The sequence below is a fragment of the Phascolarctos cinereus genome, unplaced genomic scaffold (genome assembly GCF_003287225.1).
Source record: "Phascolarctos cinereus isolate Bilbo 61053 unplaced genomic scaffold, phaCin_HiC Scaffold_4;HRSCAF=312, whole genome shotgun sequence".
In the NCBI taxonomy this organism is placed as follows: domain Eukaryota; kingdom Metazoa; phylum Chordata; class Mammalia; order Diprotodontia; family Phascolarctidae; genus Phascolarctos; species Phascolarctos cinereus.
The window spans coordinates 544,434,563-544,453,105 of NW_027555847.1; the positions used below are offsets into that span (position 1 = coordinate 544,434,563).

At 33.7% G+C, this 18,543-nt stretch overlaps 1 protein-coding gene across 7 annotated transcripts in view; it reads left to right on the forward strand.

The window, feature by feature from the left end:
* ATP9B (ATPase phospholipid transporting 9B) overlaps positions 1-18,543 on the forward strand; it is a 460,772-nt gene that overhangs the window by 247,178 nt on the left and 195,051 nt on the right. The window lies entirely within an intron of this gene.

The following is an 18,543-nucleotide window of genomic DNA, read 5'->3' on the forward strand; positions in this document are numbered from 1 at the left end:
AGTTGTTCAGAAGTCAGGAAAATGCCAACAAACCTTTAACCGTAATACTTTGTTTGTAACACTGTTATGCCACCACTCAAAGTTTTTGTTAACTGCCTTTCCTGCAGAGCATAAACCAAGATACTCTTCTCACACCAATACACAAGAGAATTATGTGGTTAACTCCAATTATCTCTAATGGAATTTGCATGCATAAATCTTCTGCACTTGATGTCTTTTATCTATTTATTATATATTTCTGGTAATGTCAGGAAGGACTTTTTGTTACTTGTATTTACATATAAATCCCACAGAAAATAACATCATTTAGAAACAAAAGCTTCTGATTTTTGTTTTTTTAGCTTCACTTTAGTTCTTTTGCATAGTCACTTTTTAAATTAATATCTTAAAAAATTAATATCTTAAAAAGTTAATTGTTGCTTGTGATAGAATCATGTACATGTAATGTAATTCTAGTACAGCTATATTACAAAGCAAAAGGGAAGAATTTCTTCTTTTTGTAGATAAAACAAATTTTTTAGATGATAGACATTTAACTTAAGCTTAATTCTTTGAATTTTTAAAAAAAATTTTTTTAAGTAACTGGGCAGGGATGAATATAGGATTGTTTTATGAAAATATTTTGAGGAGAAACTACAGCTTTTAAACTATCTCCTAATGTTCTTCTCCATGTGCTCCTTTACTCTCTTCATTCCATCGTTCTTATTCTTCCTTTACTTCTCCTCCTTCTTAGCATTTGTCTGAAAATTTTTTTCCAGCTTTATCATTTCATTCCCTCTTCTGTACTACTGTTTCTTTTTCTACCCATTCCAGTCAGGCTCATGATTAATGATTGCAATTTATGGACATGAAATTCTATAGGTAAATCATTTTCAGGCTTATTTTAAGTAGATTATTGTGTTTAGTTTATTTTCTTAGACTAATATTCATTAAGCACGTAAGTGCTCCCCACTAGGCATTGTGTGATTTCTAGTTTCCTTTTTTGTTTCTTTTCTATACATCTACTAACTTTGGATTTTCCCTCCTAAATGGCTAAGAAATTGAGTAGACCCCATAGGCACAGTATTCAGAAAAAGATAAATGAGTGATAGAACAATTTGTATGAAGCATTTTTAAAAGTTGGGTCACCAGCAATAGATAACTCAGAAAAGACTTATTTTGCATTTTAAATATTCGTATGTAATCTGCAGGAGAGATTACACAGTGAAATGTCTGTGTTTGCAGATAAAAGTAAGCTTTTCTACATGGTAAAACACCTGTGTAGAATGAAACACTACTGGAAGATCATTTACCTAGACTATATGAATGGGCAGAAAAGTGACAGATGAATTTCATCTGGACAACTTTAATATTGGAGAAAAATAAAGGAAAAATATGCTTATAAGAGGTTAAACTCTGAACTGTCATTTACAAGACAGGAAAGAGATCCAGGAGTCCTGTTGGCTCAGGGAATTTTCCTAAAGATAGTGTAAGTGTTTTGCTACAACCAAGGTGGCTAACAAATCATTGGACAGTAGAAGTTTGGAAAAATTTTATAAAACATACTTGAGCAAACCACTTTGCATAGATAGAATACCAGGTGGGTTACTTTACTTAATGTGTAACTCACCTGGGAAGTAAAATTGAAATAATCAAGGGTGGGGAAAGAGAGAAGGCTTCTGTATTAAAAATAAACAATCATCTAAATGAAGTGAAACTCATTAGTCTAGAAAGATGATTAAAGATATCATTAAAGTATGTAACTCATAGGTATTATGAATATGGTGAACATTATATTATTACCTAAATTACCCCAGTACTCTGCATATTTTGGTTGTGAAGGATATAATATGGCTTGAGTGCCACAAAATCTTTTCAGCCAGTCTGAAATCCTACCTTTGCAGTCAGAAGGTCCTTGTTGCATTTTACAGGTGTTACCTGAGAGTTAATGGGCATGTTAACATGTTACAGATGATGAGATTAGATAGCTGTCAGCTAACAGAATGGACCTGAGAGAGGGAACACTGAATAGATACATGTATTTTAATGATGGAAGAGGATAGCTAGGTCATGACTAGGGAGGCTTAACCTGTACACAGTTAGTGGTAAAGCTAGGAATAAAACTTGGGTCTCCCAGCTTATAATTGAAATATCCAAGCACTCAGTGTACTCTTTTACAAAATTAATAGAAAATATTTTATTTTTTCATCCTCCAATAGAACTTAGCACCCTCTTAGGCACTTAAGACGTAAATAGTCCCTTGAAGTCCCATCTCTTGATCCACCCCAGGACTACGGCCTTCCCTATGAAATTCCCTCCACTTATTGTTTCCCCCATTAGACTGTGAGCTTCTTGAGGACAGGAACTTTTTATGCCTTTCTTTTATCTGCCATGCAGAAAATGCACTTTACAGCTTTTTTGTGACCTATATGAGTAAAGATTCATAGGATAATGGATAACAGTTGGAATTCCCAGTCTTATTTGCCACCAATTTTCCCCCCTCTAATTTCCAGTCATTGCATCTGTTTTTTCTACCTCCTCAATGCCTGCCTTGGAAATTTCAGTGATATTGCATCTCTTCAATATTCAGTTTCTCCTAACTTTCCTTAAGTTAAATTTCTTGTAATAATCTCTTCTCAAAAAAAAAATGGCATGTTGTCACTTTGAGCTAAGGCATTTTGTATATGTTTCTGGAAAAAAGAAAACTTGTAACAGCTACAGGAATGATAGTGGTTTTGTTTTGTTTTGTTTTTAGAGAAACTGTATTACTGGTAAATGGTTGGAGTTTCATCCATTCATTTGGTCCTAGGTCCAACAATTTTACCAAATTCCTACACTCCTAACTTCAATATTGATAATTCAGTGAGCAGGAGAAATCTCTTGAAGTCTTTGAAATTCTTTTATGAACAAATTGAGATTATTATCTGATATTCCTATTTGTTGGTATGGATTGATACTTATTTGTGTAGTAATCTTTGTCTAGATATGGAAACTAAAAATACAGTTCTTTGATTTTCCTAATTAGATGGAATATAAATACAAAGACAAAGATAAATGCTTGAATTTCACTTCCATCTACAGAACACTCTTCTTGCTCACAGCTGCTTCACAAAACTGAACCAGTGTTTAAATATTGTAACACTCAGTACATATTTAAAGGTTTGAAGACTATTTGCTTAAAGCTATGAGGAATTTTCTTTAAAAATTTTTTGCAAATAAAAGTTTTCATTCTTATGTAATTATATTTGCAAAAGAACTTTGAGAAAGTTTAAATTATAAGGGTTGCAACAGGAGTTATGGACTGCTTCTTATAACATAGCCTTAGACATATTTAACAGAATGATACTTGATTACATTTAAGAAGTGGAGAAAATTCTTATAGGAGGTGAGGAAAAATCAATTGTGACAGGTTGCCATTTTCACACCATTCATAATAATAAGATGCTCACAGCAGAACATCAAGGATGAAATGATAATACAAATTGCCTGAAGCAGTTATTGCAATCCCTTGGGTATATTGATTTGTGTTTCTAATAAAAAAGATGCTTTCAAATGTCTCATTGACAAAGAGACAAATGATATATGCCATTATGTGAATTAGAATGGCCTCTTATTATCTGAATCTTTGTAAAGGCATTTTAAAATAATAGAACAAAATAGAATCAGCAGTTATAGTGCATACTTTCTGTGGAGAAAAATTAACATAGTTTTGGTGAGTACATTCCTTGTCTTGAAAAACATAATTTAATTTTTAATGTATGTATGCTTTACATGAAAATTTATATATTAAGATAACAGAAGAGGAGACAATTATTGTGTAATATATGTGCATATGTATATTTTTTTCTTATCATCCTGTGATTTTTCTTAGTTGCTTTCTAAAGTGGTATAATATTTTTGGATTTAAGTACTTGTTTTAAAATAAAGTACATGTTTTATAATAGGACTACATGTTTAAAATATAATATTACAGTCAATCCACTTGGATTGAAAAAACTTTTGAGCATTTTTAGAATAGCTATTATTAATATTAACAAATCACAGTGTTTTAGGGCCTCATCGAGAAAGGATTAACTTGAAAAGCAAACCTACAATAAAGTAATTCAGTAGCATATAGACAAGCCACAGTGTGGTTCTCAGGATTATGACAATACACCTACCGCTTTTGTATAATCAGCAGACTTTGATGTTACAGCTGCTAACAATTAAAAGTTGTTCTCTTTCATCTGAAATGTGAACATAAATAAACTTATAATTTCAGGCAGCAGTAAAGAAGCAAAATGTTAATTGTTGAAAAAAAAATTCCTAATTATAACATCTGGGATATATTGTTATATCATAGTATTCTTGAAAATATCTAAACTAAAAAAAATTTAAATTGAGTCTTTAAATTTCATTTAAATATGCATCTGATTTCTAGTTTGGAAAACAGTTGCTTTTAGTTGAAAAATATCTTTATTATTTGACTTGTAAGTTCTTTGCCGAATTATAACATTCTTTTTGGTGGTTATGAAATTCTGAATAAAAATAAGAGCTTACTGATTACAGCATTACATTTATATGTTGAACTGTATATTAAAGTATTTGATGGTTAAATATTGTCACGTTACTTATCCTTTACAATGGGCACTGATTAATAATGACAGTGGATATTTTTCAAGTAAGAATTATGATGCTTCTAGTTAATGGAATTTTAAAAAAATTTTCCTTATTTTGCTTTGTGAACCATCTGGCTCATGCTCTAAGCCTATAATGAATGCATATTATAAGTCAACAATTTGAATAACATTTTTATCCTAATAATACTTTAATCTGTGAGGTTTTACCCTGCATTAATGCAAGAATAGAAAACCCTGCCTGCCCAGCATAGTACAGTGAAAAAAGTGAGTCCCAGTATATGAGTTCAGATTTTTGCTCTGCTGTCAGTGTGATCCTGGGCAAGGCATTTAACCTCTTTGGGTCTTTGAGTCTCATTCTCCTCATCTGTAAAATGAAAAGGCTAAATTATATTACTCAGAAGGCCCTTTCCAGTTCCAGATCTATGCATTATTTGTGTCAGTAGGGCAGTTCTGAAACAGAAACATGATCTGAAATAGTCCCATTGAGTCTGCTCTTAAGTGAGGAAGCCTAACTTCAAAGTCTTCTTCAAAGCCTTCAAATAGGATCAGAGCATATATTTAAAAAAATAAAAAAATCTAAAAGCCAAAATTCCTTTTAATTTTCAGATTATTTTTCTTTAGAAAATTTTCATGTCCCTCTTCATAATCACCTACCTTAATTAATATTTTTTCTTAAAAATATGTAATTTTTCTGTGAACCAGAAAATAGATTGACTTTATATACATTTCAGATACCTCAAAGTACCTGTTGAAGTCTGTAATTCATTAACTCCATTCCATTATAATCAAACTATAGTAATCACACTAAACTCGTCTTTTCAAAAACTACATCCAATAAAACATGTGCATGATAAATTTAACATAAAATTAAGTAGCTTTCATTTTCTCCATGTAATTAGCATTGACAACTAATAATTACCTTTTGCAGAACATTAAAAATATGTGATGCACATTTCTGAGTTTTACAACCATAATAAGATATCAATTGTCAGGGGTTTCCCCCACAGGTGCAGTTATCCACAATAAGGAATATTCCTAATGGAGTTTTAAAAATATAATCAAAAACAACATTTCATATTTTTAAAGAAACATATCTAGAATAAAATCTTTTTGATCTTTGTTACACAGTAACCTCTTTAGACTTAAAAAAAATGGTTGTATGTACACTAGCAACTATGTCTCCACTCCCATAATTTAATGTAACATAACAGTTTTTAAAGGGAGATGACAGTCCAGAGTGGGATATAATATGCCTTCACTATAATGTGCCTTCCGTTCATAGGATCTTTGCTCAAAACCCAGAAGAAGCCCCAGAGGATATCTAGTCTATCATTATTATTTTTTATAGGTGAGGAAACTGAGGCCCAAGGATGTTAAGTGAGCTGCCCAAGGTCACACAATGCAAGCAGTAGGTGTCAGAGGTGGTGGCAGTGGTGGTAGTAGTAATAGCCAACATTTGTATAATGCCTACTGTGTGCCAGGCATTATACTAAGTGTTTTGCAAATGTTCTCTCTTTTGATCCTCATAAGGACCCTAGGAAGTAGGTGCTATTATTTTCTCAGTTTAAAGTTGAGGAAACTGAAGCAGACAGTGACTAAGTGACTTGCCTGAGGTCACACAGTGTCTAAGGCAGAATTTGTACTCAAGTCTTCCATACTCTAGGCCCAGTGCTCTATCCCCTGCATTACCTAGCTACTCCAAAATGGGATTAAAACCCAGATTTTCTCATTTCAGAGCAAGTACTTAGAACTAACTGAAATTATTATGGAGTCACATCTTGTTAGGGTTCTAAAGTCAGCGCTAAGCAAACAATTACATACTGTTAAAATTACCCTTCCTAGGGGCAGTTAGGTGGTACAGTAGATAGAGCTCTGGCCTTGGAGTCAGGAGGACCTGAGTTTAAATCTGGCCTCAGACACTTACTAGCTGTGTGACCTGGGGCAAATCACTTAACCCCGATTGGCTCACAAAAAATAAATAAAATTACCCTTACTAATTCCATCTCTCTCCAGTGAATTACATGCAAAGACATTAATCTTTAGACAATAGGAGCTAGAAAAGGTTTGAGTCTCTTTAAGAGAGGCAGTTGGCATTATCAATTAGAGCTGAGATAGTTGCTATGGAGACTAATATAAATTTTATTTTTCATAACATTCATCTGTGCTATTGAGCTAGAGAGAAGGAACAAGAATTTCTTGTTGAAATAGTAAAATGCAAAAACAGATAAATATTTAGCTGGCAATAAAATTGTTGATTAGTGGGGAAATGCTATTGAAAGAGCTTTTATTTATATGCTTTTATTAGAAGGTAGTCATGTCACCATGTAAATGTTTCTTTTTCACTATAAGGCATGTAAGGACAAAAGGAAATTAAAGGGGGAGCATAAATAGGAGTCCTTTAGCTAATCCTGAATGATAGGAAGGCTAAGAAATAGAGTCCCTCAGATTTGTTCTACCAGGCTAAACAGAATGAATAGACTGTCTTTTGAATATAATGAATTCGAGAATCACACTAAAAAGGCAAGATGCTCACACTTTAAGAGACATAGGAAAACTGAGACCAACTGAGGACACAACAAATTACACACCCTTCATCTGGCACTCTGGCAACATACACTTATTGAGTAGAATAGGGAGGCAAATCACTGACCTTATAAAGTACTTTCCTGCTTCTACTTTGATTGTTGTTGAGCCTCTTAGTTTAATTTACTAAGCTAAATGTGCATATGATGTGACTTCATTGTACTTATTAATATTAATATCATCATTAATTTCTTCTATAAAGCTAAGAATTTTACAAAAGCTATTATATTATAATCTTTTATCTGGATCTGTTAGTACAGTAAGAAAAGTATATAAAATCACATTGTAAATAAAGGAGAAAAAATAAAATTTATAAATCAAATAATCCTGGGCTACATTAGGTTAGTCCAGTACAATATTGATCACATGAAAAACTAGGGAAAAGCCTAAACAATTTTTAAAAATCAAAAGTATTACTAATGATACAAGGTGTTAAAAAAGATTATAAATAATGTCTTACCTGTATGCTTAATTTCCCTTCTTGTAAAGGCAAGCTTTAGTGATTAATTTTCTTCAGTGTGAAAGGGAAGAGAGGAAGCATTTTGTGTAGTACCTACTACATGCAAGGCACAGTGCTAAGCATTTTCTCCAGTATTATCTCATTGCTTCTTCCAGTGGACTACTTCTTTATAGTAATTATAAAATTATTTTACATAATTGACTCTAAGGTATTAAGAATATAAGATGTTAAAAGTTTGTTGTTTATTTAAAAATATTTAACTTAGTAGACCTAAAAGCATCTTTCTAAGTTATCCTTCAATAGGATGCCTTCCATGGGTATGCTAAATTAATAGCATAAGATTCCTTGATAGATAGTAACAGTTAATTTTGTTCAGTGATCCTTTTGTAACTATCAAGTTAAAAAGCATAAAAGAGGGAGATTAATCAGGCAGTTCATAAACATTTATTAAGCACCTGTGATGTGTTAGGTTTCATGCTAAGTACTGGAGATACAAATATAAAGGTGAAAAGTCTTTGATGAGTTTATTGTCTAGCTGCAGGAGACAGTATAAATATATATATATATGTATGTATATATATATATACATACATACATATATATATATATATATATGTATATATATGTATATTTTATGTGTGTATACAAAATAGTGAGTTAGTAATTTGGAAGCAGAAAATCAGTTGCCACTGGGGAGGTCAGCAAAGGCTTGGTATAGAAGTGAAAGCCTTGAAGGAAAGTAGAGATTCTGTGAAGTAGAGGTGAGGAGGGGGAGGCATTCTAACTGGAGGGGTGTGGGAGGGCACAACATTGATAGAGGTCAGCTAATACAAAGATATGGAGATGGGAGATGGAATGCTTTGTATGAGAGACAGTAAGATGGGAAGTTTAGCTTGGTTTCTTATACATAGCACTCAATATTTTGGGGATTAAAATGACATGATTTGGCAATAATTTATTATGTGGGGTAAGAATGAGAGGTCGAGAGTGAAATATACCTGGCTAACTCAAAGTTTTGCTTACTGTCATAGTGGATATCCAGTGCAGAAGTTTAATGAAGCAGAGATACCGTATTGATTCTGATATCCTAAAGATACTCAAGTTTGCAGATAACATTGTACAGATTGTATTAAGATAAAATGCCATCAAGGCTCCATAACAAGAGACATAGTCACTGTAATAGGTTCAGCCTACAATACACACTTTTAAAAAAAAAGTCATATAGATAGAGAGTGCCTGTGGAAACACTTATACTTGGGGCTAGATAGAGAGGCCATTGAATTAATCCATCAGTATATATGCATTAGATATACACTGCAGATAGATAAGAGTGCTGGAGCAGGAATTGGAAGAATAGGGAGGGCTGCTGGATTGTGTTTGGGAAAATTGTGTTATAATATCTGAAATCTCAAGATACTTCCTAAAACAAACAAAAAATAATCTTCTTTTTAACATTGGTAGTGACATCTGTAATGGAGAGACATGGCATGTGTAAATAGGCTACAGTAATATTACCAAAGATAATCTGTGCTCAAGAAGTGACATAAAAATATCCATCAGACATATCTTCAGAAAAGGATATGGGTCAGTCATCTAACACTAATGAGTAAAAAAAAAATGGACAGCATGAGAAATGTACTCTTAGGTATATATTAAATATATATCATACAGCATAGTTTAACCATATTGTCTTTGAAGTGGGAAGAGTAAGGAACATGGCATATGTAGTAGTAGTTGTGTAGTTTAGCAATAAGTCCTAAAAATAAAATTCACTAGTATTCGTTGGTCTCAGTTTAAGTTTTTTTCCACCAGTAAATAATTGTTAGATTACATTATATCAGCTGAATAATAATAATCATTCTCATTGGCCCTAATTCATCATGATCCAGTACTCAAACATTTCATTTTTTTCTCTCTTATTATTTACAAAATAACTTTATGTTTGTCTTAATTCAGACTCCAGGGTAACAAGTATTTTATTTATAAGTGAGCAGTTTTCAAAATTAGTTAGAAAAATGTAATTTAATAATAAAATACATTTAAAATACTCTATATATTAAATTTGTTCTACTGCACTTACTAATATTTTCTTAGACTGGAAAGATAGGAAAAGACTAGATTGTGAGAAGTATTTCATGTGAAACTAAGTTTATATTTGATCCCAGAAGTAACAACATGGTGCTTTTGTAGTTTGTTGACATGATGAGACCTACTCTGCTTTAACAAGATTGCTTTGGCAACTCTGTGGAACGTGGTTTCTGCTGAGTGAGTAGAGATTTAAGACAGGGAATCCAGTTAGAGAGCTATTGCAAGAGTCAGGGTGGAAGATGATGAAGACCTCAGCATATTTATTTATATCATTCTGAAATATAAAAAGGTTCTCAAAAATTGAAACTTAAATTGAATGAAAACTGTTTTGATTTTTTTTTTTTGCTAATGCCTCTATGTCCAAGCTACAAAATTTTCTTTCATGCTTCATGAATTTTTCCACTCTGACTTTTTAACATTATTTAATTCTTATTTATTCATCTTTGGTAGGGCTAGGGCCCAGGATTGGACATGTTAAAATATAGAAATAAATATCTTAAAATTCTTGCACAGTAAAAAAATTTGCTGCTTATGTCAGCTAATCTTTACCATATAATATATATTATATATAGTATATGTGTGTGTGTGTGTAATATATACTTAGAGCTCTTTCTCTGTCAAAAGCAGAATAGCAATATAATAATAGTAGTATTGATTGTGGGAATTTAATAATCTTTAACAAATACAAAAATTTCAAGATACAAAGTATGAGAAAGAGGATAGCATAAGAGATTGAACTTCTGGGTTTTTTTTCACTCCTTCAATTTCCTTATTCTATTTACTACATCAAAATAATAGAGTCAGTCTTTCCGTTTTAATGGAATAGAATTTGACCTTCAGTGGGATACGGTTTGTTAATAAGATTCTCAGTTTGCAGGAGATTAAAGAAAAAAGAAAATTAAAGCTCAGCATCATAGTAATGAAGCATCAAGAGAAAAGACGGATTTCTAATATAGCAAAGGCCATAAGATTTATCATGCACAAACAAGACTTTTCTTTCCCTAACAACTGCTGACCAGCTGCCAGCAGCAGGCAGAACATAGCAGGCTAGCCTGTGGGTCTTCCAGCCTTCCTTTGTAGCTCTTATCCAGGGAGACAACTCCTATGAAGAGTGTGGTGGTTTGAGGGTAGATAGAGGGCAGCCTAGCTGAAGTTGCACAGAACTCTGAGGGATAAAGGAGATAGAATGTGCCTTTGCTAGGTTATCTACTTTCTCTGCTCAGACTCTAATGGTAACAGCCTGGGACCAGCCCTGAGCCCAAGAGCTTTGAGAGTAGCAACGTTTGTAGTTTGGTGCCCTCAACCATCCTTCTGGAAGGGAACCCCTGTGGAACAGCTTGGCAGCTGCTGCTGCAGGTCCTACCACCACTACTAAAGACTCACAAAAGAAAGTTCTCATCACCAAAATTCTTGTCATTGTCAATGGTCTAATATCAGAAATTGATACAGTTTTATCAGTGGAACTCCATCTGTTTTGCCAGTATACCTTAAGGACCATGGGACCTTTTCATATGACTTCTGGTTGAAACTTTCTCTCTATGCTATCTTCCCCATTACAGTGTGTGCTCCTTGAGAGCTGGACTAATTTACTTTTCTTTTTTTATCCCCAGCACTTATCACAGTGCTTTTTACTTATTAAGAGTTTAATAAATGCTTTATTCATTCAGTCAGAAATAACAAACAACTGTGCCACCTTGATAAAAAGCTCACTGCCCAGTTCTGTCAGCCAGTCAATCACTAAACATTTATTAAGAGCCTACCATAAGTGCCAGGCACTATGGTAAGGGCTGGGGGATACAAAGAATGGCAAAAGACAGTACCTGCCCTTGAAGAGCTTTAATAGTTAAGCTAACCAAATATTATGCATGTTAACTGTTATTATATGTTAGTGGATAGAGTTGTTCCCTACCTTAAAGTACTTAAAAATCTAGAACTATACAATAAATAAGAATTTACCTCCTCTTTCATTATTTTATGTATAATAGATGTTTGATTTGTTTATTATTTCTGTGTTTTAGAAGTGACTCCTCTCCTGGCAGTAAAAGAAGATGGACTGTGATTTGTTTTTCCTTTAAATTAAATTATTTGTTTTAAGATTATGTGAAAAAAATCTGTTAAAGACAAGACCAAGCACTAGTAACTTTCTGTAATCTAAATCAATGACTTATTAACTTAGGTAATTTATACTAGCATGTCAGAAGCATTTTGGTGATGATTGACAGTAACATATTCCAATATGATTCCTGATTCCTGTCCCTGTGAGGGACATGTGGATTCTGTCCCTCCTCAAAATATGTATATAAAAATTCAATAGAAGGGGGTAAATATTCTGTTATGTGAGGTCTAGCTACCTGTACACACTGCAATTCATGTGTAATACAGGTTAGAGAATTTTTGTTTTGCCAGATTATTTAGTTGTTCAAGCAACAATTTTATTAAGTTAAAGTCAACAATTTGTTTTTATTGCAGTTACAAAAATTGTTATATTGCCTTAGGATACAGACACACTCTGAAATACACACTAGAAGAACTGAATATTCTTAATTGATCAATTTAATATGTTTTTAATTCCAAACAATATAAAGAAAAATTATTTCCTTCAAGGTTTAATTTCAGTCTAAAATGATATATTTGCTTCGTACTTTGTATAGATGCAGATGATATAGTAACATCATTTTTATAGTGAGATGATTTTGTGCATTCTGCCTCATTTGACAGTCAAATCAGATTACTATAAAATACATTCTAGACTTTTGAAAAATCAGACTAAATTGTGCACCTTGTGATTTCTTTAATCACTAATCAATTTTGTTAAATAGCTCTTTCTTAAACCTTGTTTTTCTAGATAGGATTGTTAAAGTATTAAAGGTCATTTCAAGGCAAGTTAACAAGCACATATTAAACACCTACTGAGTGCCAGGCAGGAACTGTGCTAAGCATTGGAGATAAAAAGAAATGCAAAAGACAACCCCTGCTCTCAAGGAGCTAACAGTCTAATGGGGAAGACAACATGTAAAAAATATTTACAAATAAGATATATACGAGATAAATTGGAGGTAATCTCACAGGGAAGGCATTAAGATTGAGGAGTCTAAGAGGCAGCTAGATGATAGAGCTCCATCCTTGGAGTCAGGAGAACCTGAGTTCAAATCTGACCTCAGACACATAACTCTTAACTAGCTGTGTGACCCTGGGCAAGTTACTTAACTCCAATTACCTCACCAAAAAAAAAAAAAAAGATTAAGGAGTCCTAGGTTTTAGAGAAGGTGGGTTTTTATTTGAGATTTGAAGAAAACTAGTCATGCCTGGAGAGACATGGAGTTGAAGTGAGAGAGTAAGAATGCCCAGAATTTGCAGATGTAGTGTCTTGTGTGACAAGCTGTTAGGAGGTTCAGATCTGAATATATGGAGGTTGGGGAGTGAGGAGTAGTATGGTATAAGAAACTGAAAAAGTAGGAAGGGATCAGATTATGGAATATAGAAGGCTGTAAGGGTCAAACAAATGACTATATTTGGTCCTGGAGTTAAGTGGGAGAAGTGACATAGTCAGACTTGAGCTTTAGGAAGATCCTTTGACAGTTGAGGGGATAATGGACTAGAGAGAGAATATACTTGAGGTAGAGAAACAAACTAGCAGAATGTTAGAATAGTCCAGGTATAAGGTGATGAGGGCCTGTACATAGTGGTGGCAATATCAGATGGGTTGTCATTCAGTCATTTCAGTTGCATCCGACTCTTCATAACCCTATTTGGGATTTTCTTGGCAAAGATACTGGAATGGTTTGCCATTTCCTTTGCATTGCAAAAAAGCCTGAATTTAAGGTAGTAACCCCCCATGCCAGGAACAGACGCTAACGTGAACATAAAGTTCCAAATCAAGAAATAGGGTGAAAAAATGAGCAAATGGAAAAAGAACTGACCATAAAAAGCTACTATGGTGACAGGGGAAATCCTGACACAAACTCAGAAGACAATGACTTAAAAACAGCTACAGGCAAAGCCTCAGGGAAGAAAATGTGAATTGGATACAAGTCCAAAAAGTTTTAATTTCTAGAAGAGCTAAAGAATGATTTTTTTAAATGAAGAGTAGTAGAGGAAAATTAGGAAAAGAAATGAAAGCAAAGTAAGAAAATTATGAAAAGACAATGTACAGCTTGGTAAAAAGAGACTTTTAAAAAAGCACCTTAAAAAAATAGAAATGGCCAAATGGAAAAAAAGGTACAAAAGTAGAGGCAGAAGAGGTCCTCCTGGGACAATTGGAGAAGATCTGAAGAAAAATCCTGGACAAGATTTCCTCCCTGTGAAAAGTAAACACCTCCAGGCTAGGGTCCACTTTAGGCAAGCTGCTTAAACAAAAAGCTGCAAGCCCTGGGGTTAACGGGTTTGAGAGGCTGCCTTGTCCCAAGCCACAGGAACTTCTATACCACCTGGGACAATGAGGGGAGTTGGGCGCCTGACCTGGGGAAGGTCAAGGGAACCTCTGCTGACAAGGAACCTGTACTGTGGAGACCCAGGGGGGCAAGAAGAAACTGGCACATGCCTGGTGAGTGCAGAAGCAGTGTGATGGGGATGCCTCTGCTGTGGACACTTGCAGGAGGTTGGAGGTCTTGGTTTGAATTCAAGGTCAGAAGAGTGAATTGAAGAGGATTAGAGGCACCATTCCCCCATACCCAAGATTAGAGATGGTTATAAAAACTAAATTATTACCAAAAAATGCACAGCCAAAGGAGAAAGAATCCAACCATAGAGAGCTACTATTTTTATCTTCAGAGGAGGATACTGAAGCAAAGAAACCTCTTCTGCCCCCAAGAGTACCCCAAAGAATAATGTCAAATGGTCACTTGCCCCAAAAGAATTCATTGAAGAACTTAAGAAAGACTTTAAAAATCAAATGAGAGAGATTGAGGAAAAAACTAAAAAGAAATATTAAGAATAATGCAAGAAAAACAAGATTATGAAAAGAAAGTCAACCAATTAGAAAAGGAGATCCAAAATCTTAAGGAAGAAAATGACTCCTTGAAAATCAGAATAGGGCAAGGGGAAGCCAGCAAAGTTATGAGATAAAGAAATTAAAAAAAACCCATAAAGAATGAAAAAATAGAAGAGAATGTGAAACACCTCATAAGAAAAACAATGATTCTAGAGAACAGATCAAAAAGGAAACCATAAGAATAATTGGACTACCTGAAAGTTCTGATTAAAAAAAAAAGAGAATATTGATACAATAATACAAGAAATAAAGAAAATTGTCTTAAAGTATTAGAACAAGAGTGGAAAATAGAAATAGAAAAAAATCCACCAATCACCACCTGAAAAGAGATCCTACTAGGAAAACTCACAGGAATATTGTAGTCAAATTTCAAAATCCCAGGCCAAAGACAAAATATTATGAGCAACAAGAAAAAAAAATTATGTATGGCTGTACCCCAATTAGAATCACACAAGACTTAATCAGTGATGACACTGAAACATTGCAGGTCTTGGAACACTGTATATCGAAGAACAAAAGAATGGGCTTCTGGCTGAACATATCATACCCAGCAAAGCTAAGCATAATTCTGAATGGGGGAAAAAAACAGACATTTGATCAGTTGTCAGACTTGCAGGTCTTTGTTTAAAAAAAAAAAAGAAAACCTGAATTCAGTAGAAGATTTGACATACAAAAGACAAGAGAAATACCAATGAGCAATTACAAGGGACTAATTAATGATAGAGTGTTTACAGTTTATGTCTGAAAAATGTAAAACCTATGGCTAAGATTGTTACTAGTAAATAGGTAACTTATAAGGAAGATTGGGGTAAACCTGAGCATGATATGACTTCAGAAAGTAAAGCCATTCAAGTACAGCTAAAAGAGTAATTTTTTCGTTTCTAACAAATGAGGTACAAGAGGAAAAACGAATGCAGAGGAATTAAATGGGGGAGGAGGGCTGTTAGTTCTGGAAACCTACTCTCATCAGGAATGGGTTTAAGAGGGGAAAATACATATGCATTTAGAAGAATATAAAAGTGTTCTAAATTTAGAAGGAAATTAAACTAAGGGGATAGGAAGGGAGGAAAGGATAAAGGAAGGATCTTTAGAGGGGAAGGTGTGGGAATAGGTTGAAAAGGGGATATAGAAGGGGGGTTAGATTTAGAGGAATTGGAGGATAACAGAGGGATTGCTAGAGAGGGGGTAGGTTAAGTAATAGGAGGGTAAGGTGGTAGAAGTAAAGTAGAGAAGTTAGGAAAGATATGGGAAAAAAGATGCACAAACATAAAAACAAAGATTAGGAGTAGAATTTCTTTAGGGAAAATATATATTTGTATATGTATATATATATGTGTGTGTATGTGTGTGTATGTATGTGTATATATGTGTAAGTGTATGTATATATGTATAAGTGTATGTATATATCAATACCTATATATAAATCTATCCAGTGTTCAATTGTAGCCTTGGGGTGGTAGGTAGTGGGGAAGGAAGGGGAAAAAGAACAAAGTAAAAAGCATACAACAGAGAACAAAAGAAAACCTACAAGGAAGCAAAGAAAAGATGGACAGCTTTCAACATAATGCACAGTATTTAACACATTGGCTTTATTGAAATGATAAGTTATTGCTATATATTTTGAATCCTCTTCTATGTTCTGCTGTGCACATGACTTTTTTGTTTTTTCTTATTTTATATTTATATTTGTTTTTCTTTTCTTATTATGTATTTAAGTTTTAGCATTTGCCTATACTTTTAAAAAATGGAATAAAAAAGAAAAGAAATTCTTAAAAAGCAGAAATGGCCAGAAGAAAAAAGTCCACTGAAAAAAAAAATAATTCCTACAAAATTAGAACTGAGCAAGTGGAAGCTAATGACTCCAGGAGACATCAAGAAACAATAAAACAAAGTGAAACGACTGAAAAAAATAGAAGAAAATGTGAGGTACCTCATTGGAAAAACAACTGACCTGGAAAATAGATCAAAGAGCGATAATTTAAGAGTTGTGGATTACCTGAAAGCCACAGTCAAAGAAAGAGCCAGAACATCATATTTCAATAAATTGTCAAGGAAAGCTACCTAGACATCCTCAAACCAGAGGGTAAAATAGAAATTGAAAGAATCCACCAATCGCCACCTAAAAGAGATCCCAAAATTGCAGTTCAGGAATAGTCTAGCCAAATTCCAGAGCTTCCATGTCAAAGAAGAAGATACTTCAAGCAGCAAGAAAGAAACTATTCAGATTATTTGCAGGATCACACAAGATTTAGCAGCTACCATTTTAAAGTAATGGAGGGCTTAGAATATGATTTTCTGGATGAAAAAAAAACTGGTAATACAAACACGAGTAGCCTCAGCTAAAATGAATATAATCGTTGCAGAGAAAAAATGAAATTTCATGAAATAGAGGACTTATACGCATTCCTGATGAAAAGACCAGAGCTGAATAGAATTTGGCTTTCAAATACAAGACTCAAGATGTATAAAAAGGCAAATATTAAAGAGAAATCATAAGGCACTCAATAAAGTTAAACTGTTTGCCTTTCTATGTGGGAAGGTGATGCACATATCTTCTAAGAACTTTTATCATTATTAGAGCATTTAAAAGGATTCTACACTGAAAGAGGGGGCAGGAATGATTTGATTATGTTAAGGTGATATTAAAAATTGTTATTTGAGAAAAGGGGATTCCTTCAGAGATGGGGGAAGGGAGAGGAAGAATAGGAAAAATTATCTCACATAAAATAGGTGGGCAAGGAAGAACTTTTATAGTGGAAGGGAAGATGGAGTGTGGAGTGGGAAACACTTGAACCTCACTCATATCTAAATTAGTTGTGAGGGAAATATATAGATATAGATATTGATATCAGTGGGGTATAGAACTTGAACTTACCCAACAGGGAAATATGAAGGGAAGGGAATGAGGGGTGGAGGGAGATGATAAAAAAGAGGACAAATAAAAGAAAGCAATGGTCAGAAACAAAATATTTTAGAGGAGGGACAGGATAAAAAGAGAGAAGGAGAAATAGAAAAAAATAGGATAAAGGGAAATGCAGAGTTAGTAATGATAATTGAATGTGAATGGGATGAACTCACCCATAAAATGGAAGCAGAATAGATTAGAAACCAGACTCCAACAATATGTTGTTTATAAGAAACACACTTGAAACAGAGACACACAAAGAGTTAAAATAGGGAGTTGGAGCAGAATCTAGTGCTTCAACTGAAGTAAAAAGGAAGGTGTAGTGAGATCTGAAGGATCTCAGAAAAAGCAGAAATAGTGAAATTAAATTAAATTGAAAAGATTTTACAGAACAAACTAATGTAGCCAAAATTAGGAGGAAAACAAGAAACTAGGGGGAAAATAAAAGCAAGTTTCTCTGATAAAGGTCTTTTCCCCCCCAAATACCTAGGGAATTGAGCCAGATTTATTTTTTTAAAAAGGCCATTTCTCAAATGATAAATGATGAAAGAATAAGAACAGGTTGTTTTCTGAAGAAGAAATCAGAGCTTTCAATAGTTACACAAAAAATGCTCTGAATCACTACTGATTAGAAATATGCAAATTAAAACAATTCTGAGATACCACTTCATACCTATCAGATTGGCTAACATAAAAAGAAAAAGAAAATACAAATTTTGGAAGGAATGTGGAAAAATTGGGACACTAATGCACTGTTGGTGGAGTTGTAAACTGGACCAACCACTGGAGAAAAATTTGAAACTATGCCCAAAGAGCTGTAAAACTGTGCATACCCTTTAACCAGCAATACTGGCAGTATGTCTGTATCCCAAAGAGATCAATGAAAGGGAAAAGGACGTATTTGTACAAAAATATTCAT